Source organism: Python bivittatus, unplaced genomic scaffold (genome assembly GCF_059951505.1).
Source record: "Python bivittatus isolate LINGU-HERP-01145 unplaced genomic scaffold, Pbiv_v1 ctg000610_np1212, whole genome shotgun sequence".
NCBI classification, from domain to species: domain Eukaryota; kingdom Metazoa; phylum Chordata; class Lepidosauria; order Squamata; family Pythonidae; genus Python; species Python bivittatus.
In genome coordinates this window covers 6,968,675-6,996,329 of record NW_028277088.1, presented here as the reverse complement: position 1 = coordinate 6,996,329, position 27,655 = coordinate 6,968,675, and positions in this window count along the sequence as shown.

The following is a 27,655-nucleotide window of genomic DNA, read 5'->3' as shown; positions in this document are numbered from 1 at the left end:
TAGTGTATACTGAATTAATCCTGTACATTGAATTCTTAGAGGATATTGAATTTTATTTTATATTAGCAAAGAAAAAAAACCTAAAGTATTTAATAGCTATGAATAAATAATTCTAGAAACATTTTTTCAGCCCCCTTGGAAAAAATGCTTACAAACCAAAAATAAACTTTCAAGGAAATGAAAAGAAAGTTTATTCATGGGCCTTGAACATAGATTAATCAATTAGTTGTCTTTGTCCATATAGAGAGTCAAAGCTCTATAGATGGGCAAGATGTATGCATCACAAGCTGGATCACTGCCTTTGTTCCATTTCTAAAAATGTATGGACACACAGAGCTATTCACCTTAAGCAGACATGGCCCCAGGCAACCCAGCTTCCTCTAACCAAGTTTAAAGCTACAGAACACAGTCTCTCAATTTATGCACTTGTCTCTATCCCTGTCTTTTCTGCTGTCAAAAAACAAACCTCGGCTTTTTCCATTTCAGATCTCTAGTGTCGCTGCCGGGAATGTCTGCAGAGGGGAGGGAAGTTCCAAAAATTCAAGATGGCAGCCATGTCTATGCAAATGAAGGCCCATGCCCTGTTTTAGGTGTGTCGAATTAAGTTGAATTAATTTAATTATAGGTACTTTTCTGCTGCTTTGACCAGTAGAATCTTAGCAGCTTACAACAGCTAGCACATAATATCGCCGGCAGAATTATTTATTTATTTATTTATTTATTTATTTATTTATTTATTATTCAATGTAGATGCTGCCCATCTCCCCCAGAGGGTGACCCTGGGTGGCTTTCAATTAAAAATCAAGACAGAAAAAAAAAAAGACAAATTCCCCCCAATTAAATCACAAATAGCAAATCTATAAAAGCAGTATACAAATCAAGAAAATGGGGGAAGCAATATCAGTCATCCCACGAGCCAGTTCCAGCAATGCGAGCCCCCATCAGGCTTCCAGCCATCCAGCATAGCCATATTTTTACACCTTTTCGGAAGGCCAGGAGAGTGGGGGCAGCCTGTACCTCGGCTGGCAAGCTGTTCCACAGGGCAGGGGCCATGGCAGAAAAGGCCCTCTTCCTAGACCCTGCCAGCCAAAACTCCTTGATTGGCGGGGTCCACAACATGCTTCTTCTGCCAGACCGAGTGGGGTGGACAAATATAACGGGGTTGAGACAGATCCTCAGATAACCTGGTCCTGTGCTGTGAAGGGCTTTAAAGGTGATAATATTAAATGTCAACAAAATATATAAACATAATCCAACATTCAATAATTATAATAATACCCAGTGCTGTCAAAGTCCTCCAAGGAGAAGTTGGAAGCTGGCTGGTGGTTGGCCAGGACAACTGAGTCTAAAGCCAGTTCCTTGAGGAGGGGCCACACCAGGGTCCTCTTCAAGAATCTGGCACTTCTACTTCCCATGAGACTTTCCCCATGGCTTGGAGCCAACACCCCTGCCAGCTCACACTAGCATACCAGTGACAGACCTTATTTCATCAAGGATTGTCAACTTCCTCAGGATCAAAATGTTCCCAGATGACAAGGCCAGATGTTGCCCCCATCAATTCTTTGGATTCTGCCCAGACAGCTTCCTACTCCAAGGGAATGGAGTGATTTTATCTGCAAAGTGTTCAGTAACACATCAAGGCAGCAGTTCAGTGGTGTTTCCATCCTTTAATAACGTTTTATTATATGTCTACTGCTTTACAGTGGTAGTGATTATGTTTACTGTCTTTAATTAATTTACTTTGTCCCTTTTTCTTTTTATTGTTAAACAGTTATGTGCCATTGTTTGGTGTAAAATCAGGGCATCCATCTATCCAATTAATGAGTAAAAGAATTCTTGGGGAACTGGTTGTCCCAAGCAAAATCTTAGTACAAGAACTTGCAATTCATATATAATAAATTACATATTTTAACTTAAAGATGCGTCTCTCCAAGTTTCATCACCTCAGGTCAATGTTATCTCAGGAACTAAGAAAGCCATGTGGATGTAAATCAGGATTTTTCATGTTGTGCTCCTTGAAACTATAGAATTCTGCAAGAATTGGTGGGGTTCCATGAGAGATTAAGGGAAGAGAAAGAGAAGAAGAGGAAGGAAGGAAGGAAGGAAGGAAGGAAGGAAGGAAGGAAGGAAGGAAGGAAGGAAGGAAGGAAGGAAGGAAGGAAGGAAAGGGAAAAAAGAAAAAGGAGAAAAAGAAAAAGTTCACTCAAACACCATCAATTTTCTGTCACTAGAGCTTTGCTTTTTTTTAAAACAGGATTCACAACCTAAAAAGTTTGGAAATCCCTATTGTAAACTATGAAAACATAGATATTAATTGCAAATAGTGCTAACAAAAACCTGATGAAACGTGTGCTGGGACATTACAGCACCATTCCCAGCATTTTGCATCTGTGTCCTGAAGTCACATATAAATCATAAAGTTTACAACATAATGTCACCATGTATGTTCCAGCCCTTAGCCCTCTCCCCTTTCCCTGCAGACCCCTGTGAATGGGAAAGAATCCAAGGCAGAGAACAAAGGGGGCATTTTAAAATTCCAGACTTATCTAGGATTTGGCTTTAAGTATGCCCTCTATAAAGTAGGACAATTGCCTATAAGAATTACAGTATTACTGTGTTTCTGTCAAAACAACCTCCATCTCTAGAGAAAGAACATATGTCTTCCACATCAAACAGAACTTTAATCAATAGTTAAAGGAGAAGTAATCCCAGATGGACTTCAAAACATCCCAGTTCTTCAGTGCGTCCATTAATACACGTCACATGTGCATACTCAGACAGCAAAGTTGCTACTGAGACTTGAAGTGATATTACTGCATTTCTGTAGTATTTCTAAGGATAACAAATCAACACAGTCCCTTTTAGTAAAAGTTCCTGGAACAAATTAACTCATTCCCAACCATGTGGCACTATAAATATCGCTGGCCGGGAATGTTTTGCTCCCATCCTTGTAAGTACTACCTACTCATGGTTGTCTTGCCATAGTTAAAATGATGAATTGGACTCAAGGGCAAAACCATGTATCCTTATTTCTCCATCAGGAATAGGATAAGGACTGCAGGACTGTGCAGGGTTTCAGATTCAGAGGTCAAAAGGAGCTTTGAATGTATGGTGTCCAGCATTGGCCTCAGGCCATGCTAGGGTCCTCTCAGAAGAAGGCAAGAACTAAGCTTGACTAGAGAAGGTATCTTATTGCAAGTACAAGCAAGCTTAGTTATAAAGAAGAGCAATCTCTGTAAAGACTACAAATCTGATTCTATGTCTCTGCCTCCCCCAAGGTTTGAATACTAAGCTTCTTTCTCTTGCTCCCAGGGGTGTCTGCAGGGTATGGTTAAAAAAAGGATAACATGGTGGTCATGACTATGGAATTGAAACTCCACCTGTTTTTTTTATGTGCATCACATGCACATGTAAAAACTGAGCAGAGCTTTGATTGCATGGCTGCCTGGGGAATTCTGGGAGTTGAAGTCCACACATCTTCAGGTTGCCAAGGTTGAGAAAACACTGGTCTACAGCATTTTCTTTCATTGTGAGGAAAGACTCAACCTTCCTTATTTGACCTCTCAGACAAGAGAGATAGAGCTTCTCTCTCCGGTCCTCAAAGTAGAATTTCCATGACTCCCCCCTTCCAGAGGGGGGGACTATTTCAGGATATATCCCTGTGGTTTTATGTATTACTGGCTCCTGGTGGTCAAATAATGTGTAAAACCACAGGAATATACACTTCAAAAGAAAGATTATCCTGGCATTTGCTGTCACTTGTAGAAAAGTGAGTCCCCCTTTTCATTACACTACCTAGTCAATATTATCAAGGTGAGGATCGTGAGTTTTCTGGAACAATCCTCAAATGCAGAGACAAAACAGAAGGTTAATGCCGTGGGAAAATACTCAATAATTTAAGCTTGGTATAAATTCTACTTTGTGATGAAAGTTTGGGGGATTTTATTATCTGTAGGTTTTAAGAAATCCTTTTAAATGCAATGTTCTTCATTTTTTAAACATTTTTAAAACAACTCTTAAAAATCTCTTGTAACTCTAACTGATGTGGAGTTACACACACACACACACATACAAATAGCATGCTATTACACTACTTGTAAGAGGCGCCGAGAACTGTATAATACCCTATCACAGTTCCTTTCCACCCCCCACCCTGCTCGCAATCACTGAATGAAAACATTAGTTACAAAGGCATGAAATTGCTCTATTAAAAACTGGGTGGAAGTAAAGACATCACACAAAAGAATAGGCCGCTAATACGGCATGTGATTTTTCTCAGCTAAATGATTAATTGCTAAAAACTGGGAAAATGCAGAACAATTTTTGCATAGATTAATGTTTTCAAAGTAGTCGGGGTTCAGTCAGAACAGGAAAATCCAGCTAGTGTATTAAATTGCATTAGTGCATGAAAGCTTCTTTGCAGCTAATTGGATACTTTTCATCCAATTTCAAAAGGAAGATGCTATACAAATTATCTGCGAGAAACACGCTGCCTGTTTCTAGTATGTCAGGTTGCATTTCAAAAAAGGAATAGTTACAGCTGCCATCTTGATTTTGTCTAACCCTCCCTGATGCCCCTGACTCTGACTGTATGTATCTTGATAATCCCCCCTTTTACATGTTTGTTCCTACATTTTTCCCAACTGTTAAGGTTTTTCAAAATTACTCTTTGTCTGCGGACCATCACCAAGTAACAACATTATTTGAAATATCCAAATTTATATACACTTTCTCAATATCCCTATACCATTTAAAACCAGCAATCCTAATCCTTTTAACACCAGTTGAAAGGAGTTAACATGAGAGGAATTGACCTTGCTAGCAGCTTGACAGGGTCAGAAAAATCAACAGGATAGGAAAGAGCTTCAGCATCAATCTGGAGCAGTGTTTTTCAAACCTAGCAACTTTTAAGATGGGTGGACTTCAACTCCCAAAATTCCCTAGGCAGCATGGTGGTTGGGGAATTCTGGGAGGTGAAGTCCACACATCTTCAAGTGGCCAAGGTTGAGAAACACTGGCCTAGAAGCTTGTTTGAAAGCCATCCTGTGGAGCAGGAAGTTCATTCTGTTGACAATTTTGAGTTGTCAACAGAACTGGAAGGAAAAGTGGGAAAGTGTTGCCATTAGTACCCGTGTGTGCAGGCCCTCCAAGGATTTTGGGGGCGGGGGAGAGTAATTAGTACCTAGTAAAAGCTATATGCATGGACACCTATTTACTGTGAGAGAGAGAGGCTCGAACCCAAGAATGTAACATTCACCTCAATTTTTTCTCCACAGCTATGGGCAACACTAGGCATATCTTTGGAGGCAATGAAATGAGATTGAATTTCAGTGTTAAAGCTGAAGTAGTCAAAACAGAGAACTTGGAAAGTGATAGGTTGTATGAAACCTCGCAAACTGCTATTTTATGTATTATTCCCTTCTTTCTTGGAGTACTCACGATCCTTATTGTCAAGTTTTCATTAAAGAAGAAATCAACGTTATTCCTCTTCTCAAATGAATTTTCTCTCATGATGTTTTCCCAAGTATGGACCTGAACTGAAGCAAAAGGAAATGAAGTTCATCAAGTCCCATAGTGAAGCTTCTAATACAGTATGAGGAAATTGTTTGTTGTAAGGCTTATCCTTGGCATACTTTGATCCTCAGACATCACTTCAAGTGGGTTCTAAAAGTATGTTTCTATCTCTAACCTGACATGTACAAAATAGTTAGATTTTCCCATGGAACTGGCCATTCTACTCTGCTGAAGGTGACAAATCAATTTGCAGGACATCAACGCTGATAAGCAATTTGCCTCTATCGTTATAGCTTTTACCCAAAACATATATTCTAATTAATACTGTGCAGAAAAAAAATCTTGCATATTTTCCTGCCTGTTCTTACTGGTCTGATGAAAGAGAATTTGCTTTCTAGCAGAAAAGGGGTTGGAAGAAACACCCATGAATGGCGATGGGGGGCTTTTTCCATTATTTAGTAAGGAAGCAGGTAAGGGAAGTGTGTGAATCCCTTTCCTTTCCTTGTATAATTGTTTCTTTGTATAGTCCTTGAGCTTCAGTCTCCCTTTGCACGTGCATTCAGGTTCTGTAATGGTCTGTGGGAATACCTTGGGAGACAGGAGGGAGAGCCACAGACTGGACAAACAGAGTGTAAAAGGTATCTCAGCTCACAGATGGAAGGAGGATGTGGGAAGCATCTCAGAAGGGACCCTCCCTAGCTTTCTGGAAAGTAAAAGGAAAGGAGGGGAGAAATACTTTCTGTCCTGCAAGATTCTGTTAACATAACCTTACAATAAAGATAGCACTAGTACTCCTGGTTGTACTTCTCGTCTGGAGTACATTGCAGGGCTAACAAGATCTCACTCAACTATGGAACTCACTTGGCGACTTTGGGCCTTAGCCCCACCGCTCAGGATCATTGTTGCGGGGATGAAATTTGGTGCGTCTTCAGCGCTTGAGTGCTCTTAGAAAAGTTGGGTTGTAAATGCAGTAAATAAGAGTATAGCAGGTTGGAGAAAAAAAGAAAGAATATTTTAGAGAACATAATAATAATCACAAGCACTGATGTAGACATGATATGACAATCCTAGCAAGCAGTGTGAGGACATGTATGGATCAGGTTAAGCTTCACTGACAAAAATATAATTTAGTTAACCACTCTTGCTGTGTATCGCTTTATTTTCCTTTAAATAAGAAATGCCCTATTACTAAACACTGAATATGTAGAACAGCTTGCATCTTCAATCATTTCATGCCAAGATGTTCTTCAAAATGTCAAAGAGAGGTCAGGCTGTTGATGGCAGTGAGGAATTTCATGGACTTCCATCTTGGGTTCACTTATGGTTGCAGTGTTTGGAAGGAGCTGTCAGCCACAGAATTTAATTACAGGGACCCAGCTGGATACTAGAATATTGAACTTAGCGAGATACTTAAGAAGTGCCTGTGAGCGAACTCAGTGTGGTCAATATAGTTTCATTTATTTTGCTAAGGAATGAAGAAAGGATCAAAGTCAAGGTTAACTTCATTTGCTTGCACAGTATTTCCTTTGCAAACGCAAAGGATCACAGTCTTGACGTTCACCGTGCCCTTGTGGTTACATTAAAATTCTTTGCTAGGCGATGATCAATAAACTCTGAGCTCTCAGGATTGCCAAACAGTGCTGGGGGAAAATTATAATCCTGCAAAGATTACAATCAAGAGCAATAAATAATTACCACCTTACTAAGAAATAAATATTGATATTTATCAAGTCTAAACGATTCACGCCTAAGGATTATGAGTGACCCACATTCATCACTGAATATTTAAAAGTACATGATGACAGCTCAAGATTATAAGAGAAAGTTCAATAGAAGAGAATATCTGTAGCTCAGAGTTGAATTGTGGAGTCCTTGGGGTTCTCTGAGCTTGGTTGTTTTCTTGCAGACGTTTCATTACCCGGGTTAGCCAGGTAATGAAACGTCTGCAAGAAAACAACCAAGCTCAGAGAACCCCAAGGACTCCATAGAGAAAGTTCAGCATCACAATACAATACAATCACAATACAATACAATCACAATACAATCCATTCACAGCTCATTTTGGAGGCTTGCAAAGTCTATTTATCATCTCAGGAAGGTTTTGAGATACCTCACATTGTAGAAACAGGGATGATATGATTGCTGAACACTTTTCAAGACTGCAGTTACTTCTTCAGGAGGCTGAAGTCTCAGCAAACAGAGAGGAGAACAAAGCTATTCGTGCATCACATCTGGATTCCTGAATTATAAAAGCTGTAGTCCATTTGTGTAATTTGCACTTTATTCAAAGCAGAGTCTAAATCAATGGAATTTTTGGAATTCACCAAAACAAGCAGGTGAAGCTACTGTATATAAACAGGGAGCAAGCCCCACACTCACTCATACTGATGATGTTACCTAGTCGGGTAATGAAACGTCTGCAATCAAACCACCAAGCTCAGAGAACACCAAGGACTCCACAGTTCAACCCTGAGCTACAGAGATTCTCTTCTAACTCAGGTTTTCCAATCCCAAGCCCTCTTCGCTGCTGCTAGCTGGTTTGGAAAATTCATCTAACATCATGTGGTCATCATACAATTTTAATACTATCAAATTTTAAATATTTGTTAGTATAGTTGAATCACAGAATTGAGACTTAAAGCCCATCCAGTTAAAAATCAAGACTATAATCTCTTTTGGATCACAAGATTAAAAATCTGGATTTCCATGACTAATTGAAGGACTAGATAGCGTTATCTTCCCCAAGGCACGTTTTCTAATTATCTTGTCCAGAAAACAATATCCATTAGCTGAATTCAAATCATTTCTATTATTTACAGCAATATTTGAGGGACCAGTTCTGCAAACGGGGTATAATAGTTCTCAATTTGTGTGGCTGGAAACCAGCACCGGCAGGTAACTGAACGGCACACGGATTATCATTGATGAAATATTCACCCTGAAAAAAAGCCCAATAGAGTCATTTATCAATGGTTAATGGTGGATTTTATTCTGTCAGTCAAAATAGAGGCTACAGTCTGTTGGTTTTCTAATTAACAGTTTAATCTGAAAACTGAGCATAACATTCTGCTTGTCTTAGAGTGTTTATATTTCTAATAAGAGGCATGAGTTGAATTACGTTTTGCCAGCTTTTGGCTTAAAAGAGTGATGTGTAGCCACAGAGACAGTCAGTTCACGTTGCCTTTGATTACATGAAGCAGAAACTTACCTACAGGTGTCTAAACAAGGGCTTCTGCAGGGGGCGGGGTCTGTGTGTGTCAAAAAAGTCAAGATGGCAATCGAAGCCCCGCCCTCTTTTTTACCTGGGTTTAGCCAAGATCGGCTAGATGCTGCCCCCTGCTGTCACCTATGTTTCAGAGCAGAAGGAAGGCATGTTTTTGAAGTCAGGTCAAAAGAAGAAATGGATGTGTTGCTCCTGCCATAAAATAGACTGTAATTAATGTTTAATTACTGATGGGTATAATGTTTTATCTCTACCTCCTATGCGTGATTATAGAATGCAAATGCAGATGTATTAAAAAGCTCATAGCACATGAAACTCTAGATATTATGGATTCAGGGCCTTCTGTGAACCCATCCTCATTGCTCACAGACACAACTTCTATTTCAACTCACTAACACTACCTAAAGACAGAGACTCAGATATTTTATTATGTAGATTTATTAGATTCAAGTCTTACCTTTTGTCAGAAGCTCAAGGTTGCATGCATCGTGCTCCTTCCTCCTATTAATCTCCAGAACGACAACCCGGTGAGGTAGGTTGAGCTGAGAGAGAGGGACTGGCGTCAAGATGGTGATCCCAGCTGTGCAATCAAAGCTCCGCCCCCTTTTGTACATGTGGCCCAGGGCACGCATAAAAAGGGGGTGGGGCTTTGAGGGGGTGGTCATGGCCAATATCTTGACTTTTTGGATCCCTCCTGCAATTTCCCCTGCTATTTTGATTATTTTTTTTTAACTGTATTTATCCAAAAACTTTTTAAACATGAGGTATTTAGCGAGATGGACCAGAGTGCCCTTGTTGATAAAATTTTACACAATGTATGTAAAAAAAAAATTTAATCAGGCAGGTACTGAATCCCACCTTAACAGTTTTCCAAATCCTAAATAACCTTCAGCTCCCATTTCCATGTTTTTTCCTTTTCCTTCTCCTGTGTCAATATAATTTTTTAAAAAGATAATTTACTGGGCCACATCTAACTTATCGTTATTCCAGGCCTCTGATCATATGAATGGCAGTCCACGATGCTGTAACGTCTTACTGTAATTTGTCCAGATTGGGGTCAATAACCATTCCTTGTGATGGCGCAACAGTTGGCTGTGTGCATGTTGGGGAGGGAATTATTCACCCGCGTGCAAGGATAACAGTACAAAGGTGAACATAGGAGTTTGGTTAAGACACACAGTTTGGGGGGGATTCTGAGATGAATTGACTTGGTTGCTAGTACCAAAAGTAATATGCACACACCAAAGATTAATTCTTGGTGGGAAGAGTTTTGAAATGCTGGCCTGTTGTCAAAGCCCAATTAGTTCCAGCACAGACATTTCAAGGGGAGGCTAAGCGATTTTTCATCTGAAGGACATTTGTTTTTAGGGACCCCCCCCAAAAAACCGCAATGGTGGGCTAGAAATTTTGTTAGTAATTATTTCATTCAATTTCTCCACCAAAGAAAAAATAAACAACACCCTTACTTAGCAAGTGACACAGAAGCAAGGGCAACATCGTAATTTCACAACTAAAACTGATGTCGCCTAATAATAAAAATGTAATTGAAAATAATCAAAACTTTTTTGAGCAATGCACACAGCCATGTTGAAGGCGATGACTTCTCTGGAAGCAGAGCAAGCTAGTGGATCAAACCAGCTCTTCCCCTTAAACCTGCTGCAAATGGGCTGGGAGTAAACTTTCTGAATGTTACTCTGAAGTTCTCAGCTTAAAGATACACGTATTAAATGCATTTAAAAGATGGATTTGGAGAGAAACCCATTTTAAAATATGTGTTCTGATGTGGTGTTGTGTGGATTATTTCCTTTAAAAAGAAATCACTGATTCATGCAGAAGGAAAAGAGAAATGCTGTTCCGTGTCGAATGTTCTGGCTTGAATCTAATTTACTTTTTAGGGGTGAATGCTAATAGGTCTTTCTTCCTTCTATTCAGGGATGTTGCATCTGGAATGTTCCCGTGTTATTTTCACTCGACCTTGCGAGTCATATTCAGTAGAGAGAGTTGCTTTATACCCATCATTGCCCCTACTTGATGATTTGTCTTGAAAACAGCAGGTAGAATATGAGCCCTATCATGAATCAAAGATAGAGAACGTGCTAATGGCACTTCTAGGAGCTACAGTCCAAACACATAGAAAAGACATTGCGTGGGGAAAGGTTTTAACATGCACGACTAACCAACTTTGGATCCAATCCTAGAAACAAAAGAAATTGTGAGAGAGGCATGAAAGAGGGAGAGGGAGGGAGGATTGTTGGAAACATGACTACAGAATTAGATAAATTGGGCATTCAAATACTCACTGACTTTACCTGCCCCAGAAAGGTTTCAATCCTTTACGACTTCTTGAACAACAGGATCTCTACATTTTGCTGAGCTACAAGTTTTTTTAATGAATTGTCACTGAATAAACCATAGATTACTATAATATGTGAGCCCATCTATGATGGCATATGCTTTGGGGATTTGGATCCCTTTTATCAGATTATTTAAATCCTCTCTTTTCTTACAGCCAAATGATATGGATGCAAGAAGAAAGATGTTGACACTTTGGATAGTGAGCAACTGATCAATTAGTTGTTCATTCTTCGATGTGTTTGAAGGTATCTCTGAGGTTTACGGGAAGCTCACTAAAATACATTCTGGCCTTGGCTATGAAATCCTGGATTCTCTGAATGGTCAGTGGCATAGCTCAGGCTACAGATTGCAAATCCTGAGCCATTCTGAACAGCTGCAGAACATTGCCGGCTTGCTGAGGACCACCAAGACCTTCCACGATGACTCCTTCTCCAGAGGCTCAGAAAGCTTAACTGCTTAATTTTCAGGGAATCAGTTTTATTTGTTTTCCCCCTAATTTTCCTCTGCAAAGTTCAATTATTTGCAGTGCTTCAGGTTCCCTTGAGAAGAACTACCTGGAAGAAAGCTGAACCAACTAATGTTTACCTTAACTTATGAAGACTAGGTGTCTGGGTGCATAATCATCAGAAAAGAAGAACTGAAAGCACAGATTCTTTGCTTTCTCTGATGACTCTCTTCCATCAGCATCATTTCAGTGAGAGGATGTTCAGCAAGAAGAGTTCTAAAGTGCTATTAATAGAGGTCCTATTTGAAGAGTCCTCCATTCTGGACAACATGCCTGCACTCTTGCTCATGAAACTTTACTTACCTCTTCCAGCAGAATAGCAACTCCAGTTCCTGCCCTACAGCAGCCCTGAAGGCAGTGCAGTTCTCTGATGCCCAGAAGGATAGTATTTCAAAAGCAGCTCTATGCTTCACCTTCCAAGCTATGTCAAAAACGTCCCTAAAACTGAAAGCGTTAATGCCGGCAGAAGAATGGAGACAGACCCTTCTCCCTTCCTTTTGCACTTCTTGCTGGATCAGGTTGCTATCAGAGCCAAGATGAATTGGATTGAAAGGTAACACATTTGACATTTATAGTTCTGTAGGAAAAAAGATGTAGTTGGATAGGCCTAAGCTGGAATTGAAACAATGCTGTCTGTGATTTCAGGGGTAATGAACAGCCATCAAGGTTAATAGCTATTGATAGAGCAATGCTCCATGAAGTTGTCCAATCACCTTTCAAAACGGTGGCCATCGTCCCATTTTATGGCAAGCAATTCCACCGTTCGACTATGCGTTCTATAAAAGATTAGATCAGACACACATCTCCCCAAATTAGTATTAATCAGGGCCCCTGATTATGAATGAAGGAGAAAACCTTCTCTGTGTTCAAATTCTCTATAACCTGCTTCAGAATTGTACATCTGATTGTCAGAAGTGGAAAATAATCATGGTATGATTGGATGAACCCAGTGCTAAGCTTTGTCTTGACTATATCTTCTTCCTGGCCCTGCCTGCATTTTGGGGGTAGGGTTCCAAGGGCCTCAGTCAAAAGCCAAAGGAACCGCTTGGACAGAAAAAGATTGTATATCTCTAGAGCAGTGTTTCTCAATCTCAGCATCTTTAAGATGTGTGGACTTCAACTCCCAGAATTCCCCAGCCAGCATATTCCCCAGCCAGGATTCACCAATGCAGTAGTTGAAGCCCACTTGTCTTAAAATTCTAGAGGAATCTTTCCATCCCTGTGATTGCCAGAACCAGTTACAACACTCTTACACTACAGCATACCTTCAAACCTGGTACTTGTTGCGAGCGTGGGAGTTGTAGAGCTATGTAACTGAAAGAATGTAGACCTGGCTTTGAACCTTAGAAAAGGTTGTATATCTCTAGAGCAGTGTTTCTCAACCTCAGCATCTTTAAGATGTGTGGACGTCAACTCCCAGCATGCTGGCTGGGGAATTCTGGGAGTTGAAGTCCACACATTTTAAAGTTGCTGAGGTTGAAAAACACTGCTCTAGAACTGTGCCTAGTCTAACTGTTAGAAATCAAAATAGTTCTATCAGCTCAGGGATGAACTGGGTCACTTACCTGTTTTTTTAATGGTAATTTTATTAACCATTACAACTAAAAAGATAAAAACTAATACAAACTTAAGAAAAAGAAAAGAATAAAAAGAAAAGATAGAAAGTGCAGAAAATTAAAAGTAGAAAGAAAAGTAGAAAAGAAAGAAAAAAATATAATAAAGAAAAAGAAAAGAAATATATAAAGAAATGAATTCCCCCTTCATCACAAGCACACACAATTTTAGTATCTTATCACCTTCTCTTAAAATACAACAAATGAGCTCTTCTCCCCATATGCCATCTCTTATCTATAAACAAATCCTTAAAACTTTGTCATTCAGTCCTGATCAGCAAAAGTCCATTAAGGGTTACCAGAGATAATAACATACCTATTTTAACCTTGATCAAATAAACCAACTTTATGTTCCTTCCCTTTACTTTGCACAATCTTGATCTTTAATCCCTTCAAGTAACGTCCTAGAACTTGATCTCTTTCCATTTTTTTCTTGCTCCCTTCTCCCAACATTCTTCAAAACTTTTAACAAGTCTCTTTTGTAAATCCAATATAAGAAAATTATCCAAATCACTCTTTTGGTTGGTTAAGACCTCAGTCGCTTTCATTTGTATACCCAGTGCAACATCTCCTTCTACATCATTCCCATAGCCCATCATTTGAAAATCCACAACTGTGTTGCTTACCCTGAGGTTGCTTGCCTGTCTGAAGCTGGCCTTTGTTCAGGTGTACAATGAAACACCTTTGAGTTACATGCAGTTAAATTGCATGGCCTAGTTCAAATCCCTTACTGCCACAAAGCACATGCAATTAATCTCAGCCACAGGCTCAGATCCCTCTTTGAACAGACCCAGCTCTTTGCCCTTGAACCATGAAGGCTTTTGCTAATGATTCCACATTCTATAATGTCTTGATCTACCACAGCTATTTATTCTGCTTGCAAAGAGAATTGGGTATCGCTTTGTTTTTTTAATGGAAGACTTAAAGCCTATTCTGGGAAGCCATGCCGAGTGCTCCTGAAAATGTTCGCAAGATGATGTCGCAATGACAAAGATGTAAACAATACCTACAACTCACCAGTGCCTTTCATCAAACCCTTCCCAATCAATACCACGCTCGACGTAATCCAAACCACAGGAGGGGAAGAAGAAATTGCTCAAGATCACTTAGGAAATGGGGCTAAAAATAAAGATTATGGTTTGATATGGTTTAGAGGGCTTTGCCCTTTTTAAATCCATGCGCCCGCACACAGGCACGCACCCAAACAGTAGAGGGGGAGAAGCCAAGTGACCTCGCAGTGGATGTACCTTAAGGGAATCTGGGTTTGTTAAACAAACCCTAATGGAAAGGTGAGTGCACGTCAAGAGGAGGAGTGTCATTTTATGCTGCATTTCCTGTCAGAGGTTTATCACAAGATGCTCCTTGGTAATAAGCAGAAAGATGGGTTCTCTTGTCAAATGGGACAATGGCCGCGTTTAAATTCAGTGCTTGCAATGCACGGCGCTGGCTGTTTTCTTTTAACTTATTCCACAACACAGCACTTGGCCAAGCAATATAAAGGACATATTACCAGGTCCGTGCCCCAGTGGGGAAGCCATAAATAAAAAGGAAGCACGGCAGCACGCAAATGAATTAAGCAAAGCAGATGCGTCATTTCTCTTGCAGATGAGAAAATGCACAAACCGGGGACAGGCCTTGATTTCTAGGCCACCATCCTGGTTAAGGTCGGCCCTTCTTTGTCAGTTTGTTTAACTTTGGACACTTCCGTTCATTCCGCCATTCATCTATATATTATTTATTTTAGCATTTATCGAGGAGGTTTTCTGTCTGAAATCATACTCACCTTAATTTAAAACGACAGCAAAAAAAATTCAGAAAGCAGAACAAGGGAATCGGGGGAGGGGAGGTCCACGGGGGAAAAAAGTCAAGTGGGCGGCCGCAACCATGCAATCAAAAGCCTGCCCCTTTTTATGTGTGTCACACTTATAGCACATATAAAAAAGAGGCGGAGCTACGTGCAGTGGCAACCAGCACCTTGACTTTTTTGACTCCTCCCACCCCTGCAGACACCTCAGGGGATGGCAGATCACTGTTGAAAAAGAAAATAAAAACAAAAACAAAACCTTCCTCCCAAAACTCTTTGAAACAAACAAGCCCCACCCACATGTGTGATGCAGCCCCACCTCACTATGGCCTCCCTGAAACACTATTGCCTGCTCCTGAAATACAGGAATGGTGACTTAGTTACTGTTGCAAGTGGCTGTTCTTCTAATTGTTTGATGCAGTTTGCCAATAATGAAAAAAGAGAAAACTTATGGCCAAAAAAGCTCATACAGGTAGTCCTCACTTACTGACCACAATGGGGACCCACAACTCTGTCGCTAAGCGGTGCAGTTGCTAAGTGAAATATCACGTGACTAGGACGGACTTATGATGTCAGTCTTTAAGCAAGACATCATGTGACCTTGGCGTGCAATTTTACTGCTAGCTTCTCCATTGACTTTGCTTGTCAGAAGCTGGTTGTGAAGTGCGCAAATGGTGACTGCAGGATGCTGTGATGGTTGTAAATGCCCACCGGTTGTGAAGTGCCCCAATCTTGATCATATGACTGCTAAGACAGTTGTAAGTGTGAGGACCAGTCGTAACTTTGATCTTTTTCAGCACTGGGGTAATTTGGAACAGTCACTAAACAAGGCAGTCATTAAGCGAGGTCTACCTGTATTCATGAAAATAATGTAGAAAAATGCATGACATCAGGAGCAAGTGTTTGCAAAAATGATGCATATTAGGCGAACTTAGAAACAAGATGCATATAAGAATGGTAGAAGCATATGCATAGAGAGCCAGTTTGGCGCAGTGGGGAAGGTGCTGGCCTAGAAACCAGGAAACTGTGAGTTCCAGTCCTCCCTTAGGCATGAAAGACAGCAGGGTGACTTTGGGCCAATCCACCCCACCCCACAGGGTTGTTGTGGAGAAAAAAAAAGAAAGGAGCATTATGTATACCATCTTAAGTTGTGAAAAAAAAATAAAGGCAGGTTATAAAGAACAATACATGATTATCTGTTTGGCAATATTCACAAACTGTCAAGTCAACTTCAAAAAAAAACAACCAAGTCCAGTAAATCAAACTCTGAATATATATATATATATATAAACAATCTCGACATATTTCCCCCCAGGGGACAACTGAAATGCAATAATTCCCCCATTCATACCCTCCACCCCCAGCCATCCTGACCACAATGCTACCTCAACAGCCTTTGCACAAAGATTGTGTCAATCCTGCTTAACTTGCATGGTGTCTCATGTGGGTCAGCAGTGAATGAGGATGAGCAGAGACACCAGCTAACCACAATGCCAGAAATTTAGCAGTCAGACTGAAAGTCAGTGGGAAGAGCCCTGACAGCCAGGAGAATGAATCACATTCATTCATTTTAAACATTGATCTTCAGAAGTTGCACTCGGAGCAACGGACCTTCTAGTCAAGACTCAGAGTGCAATGAGATGCTGATGTAGCTCGCGTTGGCAGAGGAAACGGGCATGTTAATTCTGGAAGTTTAAAAAGCAAAAAAGCCACGGAAACGCACATTTGCTCTGCCCCAGGCATTCAACTGAACTGAAAGGGGCTGACATAGATTACATTAGAAATCTGAAAGGAATCAATAGGGGAACCAAAACTGCATTGGTCCAAAAGGTTGGGGAAGAGGAGGAAACTTCTTTCAAGAAAAAAAAAATCACTGTGAATTTTGATGGATTTACAGACACAGATGCTACGACAGTAGGGCCCAAATCAAATCAGAGCTATAAATTCAGGAGACAAATTAGATCAAGTTTCTCAACCCTGGCTTTCTCTTGGAGCATGAAATGGAGGTTGTGCATTTGTAAACCCTGGACAATTGCATTTGTTTCTCAACTAGGGGTCATGAGAAGCTACGATTGACAGTAGCAAGACTTGGTCATGGATGCAGAGCTGGGGACAACAAATCAAGTTGCTTGTGTTGCTGAATCCAGAGAAGGAAGGATAGCCAGTCCTGAACAGTCCCCAGAAAGAGCTACAACAATTTCTGAGAGCCAGTTGTGCACCTGAAATTGTGGCTGTAACCTGACTCAACCTATTATGATTATTCTCTGGTAATAGCTGAGGAGAACAAAACCCTTCTGAGGTTTTGTGGTTGTAGTTTTGCTGCTAGAACGTTCATGGAAACAGTTCTTTGAAATGGGACTAGTTCTGGTACAGCTTGAGTTGCTTTGGGGTGATCTAGAGCAGTGTTTCTCAACTTTCAGATGTGTGGACTTCAACTCCCCTAATTCCTCAGGGAGACTGGGAAACACTGGTATAGATGAGTGAGGAAATCCTGGTAGGAAGTCTAACAAAACGGATGACCCAAGTTGTCTAAGAAATAATAGCAGGAGAAGAAGAGAACAGTAGAATATCCACCATCACTGGAAGAACTAGAACTGGATTACCTACATGTGAAACCTCTTTAAATCTCCTCTTGGCCCTTTCATTGTTTCCTACTGGTATTTTGGCCTTCATTCAAGGCTGGCTCTAATGGTAGATGTTATCTGGCAAACATTGCAGCCAATATGGTTGCAACATCAACCATGATGCCTGGATTCTTAATCCTTTTTTTTTTTTTTTTGATTCCCTAGATCATGGAATTTCAGGGAGTGCAACTATGCACTGAGTTCAAAGCTTTTTTTTTTTAAGTTCAATTTGTTCACCCGCATTACAATTTAGACTTCTTCATCTTCAAATGTGATATTCCTTTTGTAGGGGGTGCGAACATTAATCAAACATTTCCTAGGGGTATGGGGCATAGAAAAGGGTGGGAATCACTGCCCTAGACTATGACATTGAATGAGAAAAAAATCAAGCTTATTCAGTCAAAAATATTATTTTGACTGATTGGACCGTACTGTGTTTGAGCAGAAAAGGAATGAGTAAATCATGAAATGAAAAAATACCTCAGTCAAACATATGTTTCTCCAGTGTCCTCACTGTTATATTTTAGGAAGACATCATTACATAATATTGGCTTTGAGACAGGTTTTAATATTTTTGGATGTCCATGTTCTTTGAACCTGCTACATGGAATTGACAGCTGCAGCATGAAAACAGATTCTCTGTGTCCTTCTTGCTGCTAACAGATTTGTTCTTCAACATTAGAATGATAAATTTATGGACCCAATTACTCAGTGGACTGAAGATCTGATGTGACGTTTGATTGATGAATGAGTTGCTTACAGGCATAGATTATGTACGGATGATTATACTGAAATATGGTCCTCACTTAAACTTTTTGTATAAAACTCTACATACATATATGCATGCATCAGATGTCCTTGTTTATTTATTTATAAATGAGGTTTCTTTTATCACTTCATCTGGCAAATGGGAGGGGAGGTTCTGCAGAGAATGTTTGCCTCCAAGACCCCTCTCATTGTAGTTCATGAGAAGTGGGGACTTTCACCTCATGGCCAAAACCCCTCACTTATTTTACACGCTTTGCATCTTGACTTCTTTAAATACCTCCTCCCCAGTCCTCACCCCCAGATGCACCTGAACTCTTACCAATATTCTCTATAGGCACAACTACACTGCTTTTTTAAATGGTTCTTCAGTTTAATTAAATAAATAAAGGCTTTTAAAAAAAGAAAGAGAAAGTAAATGCACATGCAGACCAACTGGGAAATTGTCAAAAGAGTTATGTGAGTCTTTGAGAGGATCTGGCTGCTTCAGGGCTTCAAGGAGAGGGGCTTTACTTCTGCTAATGTTCTTTGGAAGCACCTCTAATGATTTGCTTTAGATTTGATTTGGAAGAGCTTCTATGGAATGCCCATGGGTGCAAAGACAGCATCTCTTTGTGACTCATTAAAGCAGCCGCATCTTTTTTTCAGGAGAGGCTTCTGCTGCAGCCACACAACCCAGAAACAGATGTGTCTACTTTAATGAGTTCCAGACAGGTGTGCATCTTCCTGTTCATTCCAAAGCATCTCTTCCTAATCAAATCCAAAGCATTTACTTTATTAATTTTCACCCAAAGGACAAAAAAGCAGGTTGCAAAAATAGATCAGAGATAATACTCTAACAGCTGTCTATAAAAAATGGAATCATATCACATAGAATAAAAATTACAAATAAAAGATATAGGTAGATGAGAAAGAGACAGACAGACAGATATAGAGATGTTCAGCAGCCTTGCCTTAACCAGCCTAAGAGTTAGATCCAGTGCCTTCTAATAGCAGTTGCAACTGAGCAAAACTTTGTTACACTCCTGATAATTTCAGCGGAGAACTCAGCAAGTAAAAAGGAGATAACTTCCATTTCAGACCAGCCAGCACAGTGGGAAAGGAATGAGGTTATAAGCTCAACAGGCCAAGTGCAATAGAGAAGCAGTGAAGGGAAGCGTGGCCTACCGGTTCAATTGCAGGGACAGAACAGATGCAGAGACATTCCACCTAAGAGAGGTTATTGCATCTCCCCTAGTTAACCCTGAGAAGGAGGCACGAAACCTGGCAAATGTGAACACTCTTGGATGCGCAGCAGAAGTAATTCTAGAGAGGTAATGGTGGGGGGGGGGGGTGAGAGCAAGATAGAAGGACGGATTTGTCCTTCTGTTTATCCAACTCAAGGACTCTCTGTAGAATTATCTCCATGGCTTTGTCTAGTCCAGTGTTTTTCAACCTTGGCAACTTTAAGATGGGTGGACTTCAGCTCCCTGAATTCCCATGCTAGGTGGACTTCAACTCCCAGCATTCCCATCCTAGGGAGTTGGCCAAATAGTTTGCAAAAGTTGCTAATCCAGGCCTCAGAGGTGTTTGAGTTCCCTGTGCCCAGGGACTGAATTGGCCACTGAGTGGCAAAAGATGGCTGCACACATCAGTCGTTCCCAGTTGGCTCTTTGCCCCTACAGTTTCTTTGCCTCCTAAGAGTGGCTTGCATTCTGCTTTTAGGGCAGCCACTGAGTTGGCCTTGGCTGGGGTGCTGTAGAGAGTAAGGAAGTTGACCTTGTCGGAGATGTACCACCTCCATTACCAAAGCAATAAGGGGGGAAACATATCTTAAGTCCACAACAGACAGAAAATAGGTGGAAGAGACTCAGATAGACACCTCCCTGATTCACAGGAGTATAAGAAGGAGAAGGAGGTACAGCATAATTGGACTTGCGAGATTGCTGTCAGCCCCACCAAGGCTGGGAATCAACTCCACAGGAAGGCTAAAACTACTTTTTTTAAGAATGACTATAATAACAGAATCTTTAGATTTGTGGTGGTCTATGAGAATGTCCTTGAAGGACAGGAAGAGGGGGAGGAAAAGGAGCTACAGACTGGGCAACAATCAGATAAGAGGAGCTGAGCTTGCAGAAGGAATGGGGGCCTGCCAAACATCTCAGCAGGAACCCTCCCTAGTTTCTTGGGCTGTAGAAGTGAAGGGGGAGAGATATGCTTTCAGACTTGCAAGATTGTTATCAACCCTTCGAGGTAGTCCAGACAAGAAGCACCACCCATGAGTACTAACACTACCTTTATTGTTAGGTTACTGTAACAGAATCTTGCAGTGCTTAGGGCATCAGTTGGCCTTAATCTGGCCCTGATCATGCTCCTCTAGCAGAGGAACGAAAGCCGGGTCATTCTCTTTGGAGCTCTATTCCAGGAGGTCAGCTGGAAATCCCAAGTCACTGAGTTGAGAAGCGTTCTTGGAGAAGCCCAGAGTACAGCTCCAGACAGGGCAATCGGTGGGTCATTCAGGCATGAGAAAATTGTATTTGAGTTGGTCTCTAATGCTGATGTACTTGAGTTGTAAAGCTTGAAATGGGTTGCTAGAATTATAAAGGACTCAGCCTTTGGCTGACTTGCTGGTCCAAGCAGCTATAAAAGCAGATTAGCAGACGACATGCCTTGGCACTTTCACCGGGGCTATTTGTGGAACGATAGTTCCTGTGGTTCAGCATAGCGAGAAAGGCTGGATGTAGGTTTGGGCAAAGAAGGAGGACAATGAAACCAAATTTATTTCATTAATTGGCAAGGGGCTATAGGAACTCGGCCACTGATAATGCAAGGTTCTAAGCGTTGTTTTGTGGAGGCCCAAGTGCTGGTGCTAACAGGTAGGGCTGTTTTAAAAGCAACGCAGAGTATCGTTTTAATAGCACATGTTTTGGGCCCTCTAACCTGGATAATTGCTCGTTCTGTTTTGGGTAGCTGCGTGAAAGAGCTCTTTACTAAGGCTTCATTGGGAGGGCACCTGGAGCAGAGAGAGTTAAATGGTCCTTGAGCAAGTCATTGCTATCTGTGCTCAAGGCTAGCTTCTCTTCTCAACTGATGTAGTCTGCAGATGGTTTCTTCAGTGAAGTGACTTGGCAGCACACCTCTGCTTTATGTGAGCAACAAAGGTTTGATGTTCAAGTCACCAAAAACATGTTTGGGGGAGATCTGAAAACATTTCAGATGTTTTCGCATTTTGAGTGACATGAACAGGACCGCCGGAGTTTTGAATGTAAGATTTTGCAGGTGATGGGCTACAAAGGCAATCTATTGCTTGGTGTTTATGTGGGAAATTGGAGCGCATAAGGTTAAAATAGATATGTTGTTATCTCTGCTAACCTTAATGGGCTTTTGCTGATCAGGACTGAAGACAAGGTTTTAAGGATTTGTTTATAGATAAGGGATGGCATATGGGAAGAAGAGATCATTTACTGTATTTTAAGAGAAGGTGATAAGTTACTAAAATTGTTTATACTTGTTGCGAAAAAAGGGGAATTCATTTCTTTATGTATTTTTCTTTACTTACAGTGGTACCTCGGGATACGAACACCTCTACTAACGAACTTTTCGGGTTACGACCAGCTCCGGCCGCAAAAATTTACCTCGATGTGCGAACTCTGCCTCGGGGTACGGTCATTTTTCCTCCCTGACACGTGGTCCGCAGCCATTTTCCCGCCCCTGACATGTGGTCCGTGGCCATTTTTCTGCCCCTGACACATGGTCTGCAGCCATTTTCCCACCCTGCTGCGCAGCGCCCGGCCGTTTTCCCGCCCCTGACGCGTGGTCCACGGACGCCAGAACGGATTAACGGTAATTACATTGAACCTTATGGGAAAATTTGCTTCGGGGTGCGACCAAATTCGGAGGGCGGAACAGATTAACCGGATTTACATTGAACCCTATGGGGAAATTTGCGTCGGGTTACAACCAACTCGGGATACGCCCAGAGTCACGGAACGGATTAAGTTCGTATCCCGAGGTACCACTGTATTTTTTCTTTTCTATTTTTCTTTCTTTTTTTCTTTTTCTTTTTGATACTTTCTATTTTTTTCTTTTTATTCTTTGTTTAGTTTGTGTTAGTTTTTATCATTTTAATTGTAACGTTTAATACAATTACTATTTAAAAAAAAAAGGAAATTGGACTTCCTAACACCTAGCCCATCCAGAGTCTTGCAAGAAGTCCCGCTGAACTGGTTGGCAATGTTGTTTCTAAGAATGAACATGATTTGAGTTGGTTGTAGAATGTAATTAGATGGAGCATCAGAAAGGTGAGAGGTTGTGGGGACTTCAGGTTGCCATCTGGGGTCACTTTAGTCTCTCCAGGGAGCAATAAATTGGCCTTCTCTCCATCTTTCAGCTATCCAGCAATCAGAGGAATGATTTGCTAAGTTGTACAGCATCAGATTTTTCATTAATGGCTAGAAGGTTCAGATAGATCAAAGGTACCATGTCAAGTATTAAAAGCACTGTCTTGCCAGCACATCATGTTGGGAGAGAGTGGCTGTTAAATTATGTGAATCCTCTGTGCCAGAGCTGTTCAGCGGGTTATCTGAAAAGTCTGCTTTCAAGGACTCATTTTATTATTGATCTGTAGATCTTCAAATTTGTTTCCTATTAAACACAGGGGGTCAAACTGCTTATTCAAAGTGAATGAATCATCCCCACTTATTGAAATTCAATCCATAGTTGTCATGAACTCATCCATCTTAGATTGTTTGAAGGCTTTCCCGACACAAAGTTGATCAGAGTTTGTCTGAGCTCTTTTCTTCTTTTTCACAATCAAGATGGCGTAGAGTTTATTGTCCTAGGAGTAAGCTTCTAAAAGCTAATTCTAAAAAATGGGACAAAGTGAAATGCAATAAATGGAACAAAATGGAAAAAAGCTGATGGCTAAGAAGATTAAATGACTAGGTGAATGAAAGTAGTAGAATAAGAAGTATTCTGTAAAAACTGGAGTTAAAAAAACAATGGAAGGACAGAGAAAGCTAAATCTGCAGCAGCTCCGGTGCCATCATGAAAAAATAAACCCAAACCCCCAAAAAACACTTCCCAAATCTTGTGATAATCTACATTTTTCTTCAGACCTTCATTCAGCTGCTGCAATGGCCTTATACAGCTTAGAACAGTGTTTCTCAACCTTGGCAACTCTTAAATAAGTGGACTTCAACTCCCAGAATTCCCCAGCCAGCCATTCTGGGAGTTGAATTCTGGGAGTTGAAGTCCACTTATTTAAGAGTTGCCAAGGTTGAGAAACACTGTTCTAAATTCACATGAAATGTACAGTAATTTTCCACAAACTAAACAGCTGCATGTCTAGGTAACTCCAGTAGGGGGCAGGATTGCCAATTCCGGGAGTTGAAGTCTACGCATCTTCAAGTTGCTAAGGTTGAGAAACACTGGCCTAGAGACAGAAAGTGTTTTCTGGTCAACAAGAGAGATTTTCGTCACTGAGAATTTCGACTTGGGCATTTCTAGCCCTGCTTCAGAACTTTAACTATTACACTGTACTACCTCATTCACGGTAAAATCTGTCTGTCTGATGTACACCGTGGGAAGATAGCGCCCCGTGTGATTTCCTCAAGAGTATCCAAGCAATACCTTTATGGAAACTGACCTTCACTGTCCAATGTCAAGTCAATCGCAAACTCCTAAAGCCGTTAGAGGTGCAAAGGAAAAATATCTTGACCGTCTTCATAATTATGCTGGTTCCGTTGTGAAATCAAAAACAGGCAGCTGGATGCTCAAGGAGGTTTCAAAAGAACTGCAGATATTGGATCACATCTTGCAGATTAGGGGAAATGCAGACGCCTCCGTGTCTACATCTTGAAGGGTATTTATAGACCAATGAAAGATGGAACTAATTTATGTATTACTTCCTTATAAATATCCCTGTAGTAAATGCAGGCGTGTTGGATTATCTTTCGAAAGCTTCACCAAGAATGTTTCCAAGAGAGCTGCAATATTAAACCAAGGAAAAAGTTACTGTCCCTTTCACAGGTATCTATCAAGGAAATGTTACATTATGCCTGCTGAGTCTTCTGTTATGTGCAGTGATCACTTTTCCCACGTTGTATCAGGAAGATTACATATGAGCAGAACTGTTTTCTGGCTTGGTGGTGCCTTCTCAACCTGGAGCTGTTTGAAGGGAAGGCGGAGAAGATGGAGCCATTCTACTCATTCAACTGCTCTAAAGCTTTCCGGAAAACGTGGTGCAAAAATGGAAGGGGGAAGCTAGTCTTTACATTGAAGGCAAGACTGTTATTTTGCTAGCACAGAGTAGGCAACCCATGGCTGCCCACAGGCAATGGTACAACTGGAGGGATGTAAGGGGAGAACAACCGCTCCTGTTTTATGATTCACAGACGCATATAGTTGGAAAGAATCATGCTGGTCACTATGTCTACCCTGAAGATGATTTTTATTCACTGCCCTAAAGGACACAAAATTTGTCCACTCCTGCGGGTGAATGTTGATATTGCACCAATATTTTCCACAGCAAGTATGACTGCATCCATATCGTGAACTAGTCATGCACTCATGTCTTTCAGTCAGCCTTCCTGAACTTGGCTTTTCCTCAGTTCTGTTTGTACCACCGTTGCCAGAATTCTTTATCTGGTGGGCACCAGGTTAGGGGAGGCGGTTATGAACTGCGATTGGACCAAGGATCACTAAGCATGTTAATAAATTATTATTGTTGGTCGCACAGTCAGCCAGATGTTTAGACTGGATTTGGCATTTTTATCCACCTATCGAGTCCTTCCCAAGGACCTGGGGTAGGCAGATGTTGTTTGATGGTGGTGGTGTTGTTATTTCCTACCAACCAAAAAAACCCAAACCCTTGAGGGAATCAATGATAACAGTACAAGTGGCTATAATCAGTTTCATACATTACCGCCAACATGATGATAAAACAATTCAACCTAAAAACAAGGATGACAGAATCACAACTCAGACTAAAAGCTCAGTTAAAAAAACAATTTGGAACTTCACTTAAAGCTTTAAATCAGTGTTTTTCAAACATGGCAATTTTAAGACGTGTGACTTCAACTCCCAGAATTCTAGAGCATGCTGGCTGGAGAATTCTGGGGGTTGAAGCCCACACATCTTAAAGTTGCCATGTTTGAAAAACACCGCTTTAAATTAGATGAAAATATCTGGATTTTCCAACTTGATCCATAACAGAAAGAGCATCGTAGGGCAATCAGTGTTAAACACAATGGTTGAGAAGAATCAGACCAGAAGATGGGTCCTTCGGTGAGACTTCTCCCCAACATTCAATCTTCTGCTGGCAAAAGCCCATAGTTTGCCTTGTCCCTGGAAACGAACTGGGAGCCCGAACAATACTGGAGGTGGGGAACCTATGTGAGAAGTCTTCTTACCACCCCTCTGCATGCTTTAGGAAGTGCTGTACCTCGGCTAATTATACCAGACAACAGTGGAGTCCCTTACAGGTTGAGAACAAGATCTTTATTAGAGCCGATCAACAATGAGATCATTCCCTGGACATAAAAATATTTATGGCACATTTTGTTTTTGCATTTTGATGCTGGGATGTTCTTCTCCTTTCCAGTGGGTCACTGAGTCTTTCCAGCTGCACGTACATGAGGAGGCAAGTAGGTTATATGAAACCCCCACATTCAACTACCTTCTGTAGGTTCTGCTTCACTGATGTGTTCTACAGTCTTAATGAATTCATACAGATCACATTATGCTAAACCTTCCTTCCCCAGTACAGCACCACTGAGATGTTTTCCACCATAGCTACCATTGTCTGCTGGCCAATGACCATGATGACCACATTTGGGTATGAGGAGAATTGTAACCCGGCGCATATGGAAGATGCCTGATTAAGGAGGAAACGTTCATGAGGATTTTCAATGTTGCCTTGCTATTGTAAGAATAAGCACAATGGATATATGCTACAGAGAAAAACAATGCTGAGCTGTTGCATGTGGGTAAAACAGCACAGAAATGGCCTTGAAAAAAAAATGTGGCAACTGTTAGGAAAACAGAAGGGAGTGAGGGAGAAATTCAAGACTCCCCCACCTTGTCTCTCTTTCAAATAAGGGGGGAGGAAGAAGAAACACTGTCAGGCTTTTAGGATTCTAATATTATAGCTTACATCAATAAAGGAAGAGTTCTAGTATTTCTTGTGGTATCTATTCCTGACCTAGCCTACCTCAAATGGTTGACAGCGCGTTCTTCATGAAATCTGTCATATGTCCTAGGATTATTGGAAGCAGTTGGGAAACATGTTGTGGGGGAGACATCAAAAAACCTGAAATACATTAAAGAGTGACCAGGGGCATCTTAACAAACTGAAGCGATGCCAAACTGAGAGCAGGCCGTGATGGCATCACACAAATGCCACACATACATACACACACACACATACATACACACACATACAAAAGTGACACCATCACTTTTGACGGAAGTATGAAAGTTATGGGAATTGTTTGATGGCATCATCCTACCCAAGTTGTCATTTGCTCCCCTGTGCATGGAGTGATCTTCATGGTTCTTTTTGCTAATTTATTTAAGTTCCAGACCTTTCTCACTCTTGGTTATCTCCTCTTTCTGTTTCTTCTGTCCAAATGCATATCCCATATTTCTTTGAAAGATTAAGTCTCTAACCTCACATACTTGGAAAATCCAACTGAGCTCAAGACTTACTTCTAGAAAATGATGCCATGGATTGTAGCCTTACTAGTCTAGTAACAATGTTTGTGGCTGCAGTGCCAGTGTCACACTCATATGAGCAACACACATTTAACACTATGACATTGCACTTGTATGGCAGACCACAACCACCCAACAAATAGATTCTAGTTCAGCTGCAATAAATTTTAAGAACAAGCTATAAGTCACTGAAATGGAATTCAGAATGAAAACTATATTGATTCGTAGAACAGCAAAAGACAAACTTTGATGTTTGTTCATCCTGGAAAAATGATTCAATTTATATATGCATAGCAAGAGAGAGAGAAAGGCAAAGCCATGCCTGATTCCATAAGCCCTTAATTATCTGTCCCCTAATTAAAAAGAAAAGAAAAGTTGGGTTCTTAAAAACTTTTATTTTTTGCTTGTTTGTTTCCTGCAAAAAATACAGTGCATAAAATTATGTATATTTCTGCTGGATGATATGTGTGTGTATATATATCACACATATACACACACAAACACAGCTCCATTACTTACCTAGACAGCATCATGCCAGTTTTAATAGCTTTTGCTAAA